Below are 5962 nucleotides of genomic sequence, written 5' to 3'. Positions count from 1 at the left end.
ATCAACATTGCTTCGTGTATAAATAACAATTTGGCTTGCCATTAAACAGGGATTTCATCTAGAGATGGGAAATTTGATGTTAAAGGCCTTCGGTGTAAACATGTCTCAGTTGATTCGATATTCAAGGGTTTGTTCCCGTTATTACGAATTATTCCGTGACAGATATCGTCTTCTGCTGGAGAAATTAACAACACAAGGTTTTAAGAGATGCAGGTTGATGAAGACAATAGGAAAGTTGTGTGGTCTACATCATTATATCACTTAGAAATATTAGTTTTCCTTCTGCGATATAAAGTCAGACGTCTTTGTTGCTTGTTGATATTTCTGATGGTTCCATTGCCATCACCCTAGCTCTAATTTTGAGAATGTGACTTAACTCGTATTTGACCTAGATTTGTATGGCGGGTGTCGTCGATGTAGCAGAGACGCCTTCTATTGCGGACCATCTGGTCTCTATGTAAATGTTTATATTTTTTGTTTACTTTTGTCCTTGTTTTATCAATTTCGAGTCGTCGTTATGATTCTGCTATTTTATTGGTAATCTTTATTTTATGAGACATTGTCATTTATTTATTATTCGAATTCTGTTTTCATAACTCTTCAGACTCGCGTGAAAACAAAAGCTTAAACAGTTTAAGTCGCCCAAGAGAGACAGTTTGCTTCTATGGGTATACCAGTACTAGCAGTCTGTTGCTTGGGAGATATTTTTACCAAACTCATGAACAATATCGTCGTCATAACATGATGTATTTCATTTTGACCTTAGTCGTGTGCTTCACGAAATAAGCCACATATACCTGTATTGTCACTCACCTTTCTTTAAAAGGGCCGCTTTCACAATAAGAGAGGGGGTGTATTTCTTTCCTTGCGTGGGGTATTCAAGTAAAGACAATAGGAATCGTTCTGTATTAATTATGAATGATTCGAACATCCTTTATTTCAAAATAACAAACTGTACCATTGAGAGTAAAATTCGACATAACTAAATGAGATGAATAAATCACATGTTTACAAAGCTCTCTATTAAAAAGCAACCTTATTAATAAATATGAAAATACATAATTTCCTTATAGTTTATGAAACATTTATGAAACAATACCTATCTAATGTGTTAGAGATCGCTGGCGTTGGATAACCTCTTCATAATACATAATACAAACAAAAAGTGTCTTTATCAAAATAGATTACTTGACTTTACCGAACCCGGATTTGAAACTACTAACATCTTAATTTAAACTATCTTTCAATTTTGCACAGTTCGTGTACTTATATACAAATGTATATCAATATTGAAAAAAAATGAAAATAAAAAATCTTTAAATGTATAAATTCATTTGGACAAGCAGATTACATGTATTAAATCTAATGAAAGTGCCTTGGAAATATTTTCAACAGTAATTCTGCATTTGTTTATCTTACATACTAGTGTGTATATATAACTATATGAACACGTTGTTGGGAGGACCCTTAAATTCAATAACAAACAGCTTTATATAGGAAACAAAATAACATAAAATAAGTTCTAGAAAGAAAAAAAAAAGAAAAAAACAAGGAATAATTTATTACATTACAAAACCCAGTGAAACTGACGAAGACTTCCTGTGCGTATTATCTCATAGAAAATTGTCGGACCATTAAGACACAATTCTTAAGGTTTTAAGTTAGGATTGCTTGTTTTTGTGTCGATTATGAGTTAGGATTGTCGATTTTAAGTTAGGATTGTTTGTTTGTTTGTTTTTGTTTGTTTTTTTCGTCGATTTGTGTTAGGACTGTATAAAAGGACAACAAACTACGCCATGTTAAGGGGTTATAACGGAACGATTTTGGATCTTATGTTACCGATGTAATCTTTTGTTTCCTTAATCCTACAACGCAAATAATTGGGTACTCTTTGCTTTTCATTATCTATCAATGCAAATATTTTCAAACTCTTTGGTTTTTCTTAATCTGCCAATGCAAATAGCATGTATTTATAATCAGCATAATAGAACTAGCTGGAACCTCTATTTATAAATCCTACCTCGATGAATTATCTGCAACAGTTGAAAAATTAGACGTAATGACAATTCATCAATTCTGTACATTTGATACGTCATAAGGGAAGTTCGTCACATACCTACAATGAATAGTTGATAACCCGACAGAAATAGGTTTATTCTTGTAATGTAAATAAAACAGTGTTACTCAGGTCGGCCTGGGGGTCTCAACCTTATCTTAGTCAAATGTATAAATACAGAGGCTGTCAAGTGTACCATCAAATTCAATTTTCTGCTCATCTCCTCATCAACACTCGTCGGTCATACTGCGGGCGGTATAGAACCTAAGGTAAGCACCATTTTAATGATAATGTTATTATTTATTACATTTGCATAAACAAAAATATTAACATAAATGCTTATGCATATATTATAGTTTTAATTCAGCGATAAATCTAGTCGTTGCTGTTTGTGATTTTTATACTTTTGTTCGCTTCAGACATTTTATATACTACATGTAGTATATTACACTCTGTATATTAGGAAACATCTCATAAAACAATACATATATATATATTGATGTCTTATGAACAATGGCGATATCTATTATTATTTATAAACTAGGTTCATTACCCGACTGAAAGCGAAATCTTCCGACAGACAATACAAACGTCTATAAAATCACACATACAATGTAAAGTTTTCAAAATGTCATGTCTGAAGTATCATACTCTTCCATACAAGTATAGGCGACATCTTTTAGCATTTTATAAAGCGTTTTTGACCAGCAGCTCACAAGTTAAATATAGGCCTTTCGACATCCATCCCGTTTCGACTTTTGCTACTGCGAGTCTTGGAACAGCTTTTACTAGCCCGAGTTTCCTCTGGCCCTGACACCATGTCTTGTGTACAGGGGCCCTACACCAGACATGGTGTCAGGGCCAGAGGAAACTCGGGCTAAGCTTTTACATACTGTAGCCAAAAGCTGGCTAGGTGGAGATGCCCAGTTTTACTTTTTTCTTTTGAATTAATAAGAAATCCCCAAATGAGCTGAATTATTAAGGCAAAGTACACCTTCCTCACCGGATATATCGAGAAAATCAAATATTTTCCTTAACTTCCTTTCTTAGTTTCCACGATTGTGTTTGATGTTCGATTAGTCTGCAGTCTTCTATACACTCCTATAATTTGCGTGTTTCTTTCCTATTTTGGATTCTTTTACTTCCAACTCGATGATAAGACTGTCCGCTACGTTTCCTCAACTGTTAGATAGTTCATCCAGTAAATAATATCTGGTTAGCATTGGTTTTGCTGTGGTACCTTTGACAAGGGATATGATTGGGCTTTTGTATAAAATTATGTTCTCTCAAAATGCTTTATATCTGGATTGCCTCTTAAACGTCAACCAAAGTTTCTGATTTCATTCCTAATAAATATTCATAATGAGTCACAATTTCAATATTTATTTATTTATTTATTCATCTATTTATTTTTGACTTTAGATATAATGACTAAATGAATATCTTGCTTAGTTCGTTCCTATGTTTTTCAAATATAATTTATTCATTCTTTACAGATAAAGATGATTTACCACCACACTGCCATCATCGCCATCGTTTCAATATGTACCTACGTCAGTGCTATTCCAGTGAGTACACAATCACATAAAGAATCGCCCATCGATGTGCTCCCTTCGTTTGACATAACGGGGACACAACCAAAATTTTTTGTCATGCCAGACTCCATGAGCAGACGACAGGTTGGTGCAACGAGTGAGAACCGTGACAACAAGGGCAGACAACTGCGGGGTGTTGAGGTTCACTGTCAGTCGGAGGAGTGCGCGGAACTGATCAAGTACATCAATGCCAGGGACCCACACACGGTGATCATGTTTCCTGGCAGATGGGGAAAATAGACAACTGAAATGTTCTTCTCCTGTCAAGTGTTACAAAGTTTTCTCTGCATAATATCTGAATAAATGTTTTACTGAGAAGTATTTTTTTCCTGTGTTCTGAATATCATCATATCATCATATCAGACTAATGGGTTATATTCCATTGTGAGCTTGTATTCTCCGGAACGGATCGTTTAATGTAACTGGATTTTGAAGAACTGGGTAAGTTTATGAATATGATCAATTCTTGGATGGTGATATCTCTGCCGAATGGTACACTTTTCTCAAGCCGACCAATTCCGGGACAACTATATATCACTCCATTGCCCTATATGCTATTTTTCAAACCTGTCTCGATCCGATTATGATAGAGCTTATCAGGATGTCGAGCAACAAGTGTCTTGTAATATCATTTAGTTTCACTTTATCTTAATCTTCACTTGTAACGTGCTTCATATTTTCCCATCCTGAATTTTTCTTTTCTTGATAGTAACATCACTGCTTTCCTTATGCATTTCATGTAACATCATGTCAGTTGTTGATGTAAGATGGAAAATCCAGATCCAAGTTGAAAATTTAACAAAAACACAACACAACAATTGGCTTAGACATAAAATTTCTTCATTTCCATTAAGGGTAGTTATACATAACAACCTAATATACAAATTGTATGCTTTTAAGTGTCAATACAATTATCATTATAAGGGTAATGTCAAAAAATATGACTTTCAATTCCACTTATCAATATCTACATAAAATGCAAGAGCTTATATCAGTGTTAAGTACATTCATTAAAAGTCAAAGACAATATTTAAAATTGTGTGGTACCACTCTGGTGATGTTTCTTAACCAACAGGGACCAGACACAATACTCAACAGTTATTGAAATAGTCCCCCCCCCCCCCCCCCCCCCCCCCTATGTGAATTTGTCTATTTGTCTCAATTTTAAAATTTTAAGGAAATATGCATATTTTAGACATAAATACACCGGCCAAAGATAATAAACTGCACACAAATAATAATCTATGTATGTAAAAGGCATATTTAGAAGTATATAGTGTGTACATGAAAACTAAAGCAATGATTTTTTTTGTATACAGAACCCGTATCACAGCTAGTTAACTGCCGAAGTCGGAAGCAGTAGTCAAAATGTTAAAACAATAACATTTTCATACCCGTTTGATTTTAAAATTACATTCCGTAAAATATGTCATAAAAACTCCTGAGTATTGGGTAAAATATAATATTTAAAATAAAACGAGAACAAATGAAATTTACAGATACACTGATAACTACTGTATTCCTAACCCAGTTACAGAATCTGACACAATAATGGATTGTCTCCCCTTACACCATTAGACTGTCCATTCTCTGATGTAAAATTGTCTCTATATATTTCTCTCATTAAACAAATCACCGAGACTGTTCTTCTCAACTTTGAATGAATTCAACAAAATTGTTATAATTTCTATGTAAATATTTCACTCTTTAATTACAAATCCCTGTGACTGTACAAGTCTGGATGTATGATACAGAATAATAATATTTTCTGATTTATCACACGACTCCCTGAGACTATGTAAAAGTTTGACTATAGGATTTTTATACACTCATAAAATGACACAATTATTAACAAATTGGTACATTACTTTTTACATGTTTAATTCCCTGAGATAAACTTGTAAAGACTGAACATAACAATTGATTCCTTACACATACCCACACATATCTACACCGCCACAACCCGCTGTTGTAGTCAGTCCTGACAACAACAAACTTGGAAGGTCAATGCCAATATATATAACACGCTTGATTTATAGAATTTCTCTGCAATATTGAGGAGTTTCTTGTCAGTTTTTTTTGCTCAAAAAAAAAAAAAAAAAGTAAAGAAAGATATATCCAAAAGCTTTTTTTCATGAAATAATCTTAACTTTCAAAATGTCAGTCGGAGTAAGATATGTGTAGTTTGTGTAAAGTATCATCAGATCAGCGCACACATACACAAACACACTAAACACATATTATACATATCTATATATATATAACAATTTAAAATTGTACAAAATAAACAGGATAAAACAAGCAGTAATTC

The 5962-nt window shown here is 33.4% G+C and overlaps 1 long non-coding RNA gene across 1 annotated transcript; it reads left to right on the top strand.

Annotated features, from left to right (window-relative positions):
• Positions 1-1109: 1109 nt before the first annotated feature.
• LOC117322248 lies at positions 1110-5607 on the top strand. The gene is made up of 2 exons (XR_004531507.1): positions 1110-2325; positions 3553-5607. It is a non-coding gene; the product is annotated as an uncharacterized LOC117322248 (long non-coding RNA).
• Positions 5608-5962: the final 355 nt, after the last annotated feature.

Source organism: Pecten maximus, chromosome 2 (genome assembly GCF_902652985.1).
Source record: "Pecten maximus chromosome 2, xPecMax1.1, whole genome shotgun sequence".
Lineage (NCBI taxonomy): Eukaryota > Metazoa > Mollusca > Bivalvia > Pectinida > Pectinidae > Pecten > Pecten maximus.
The sequence above is the reverse complement of the archived record's forward strand: the minus strand, read 5'-3'. Positions and strand labels throughout refer to the sequence as shown.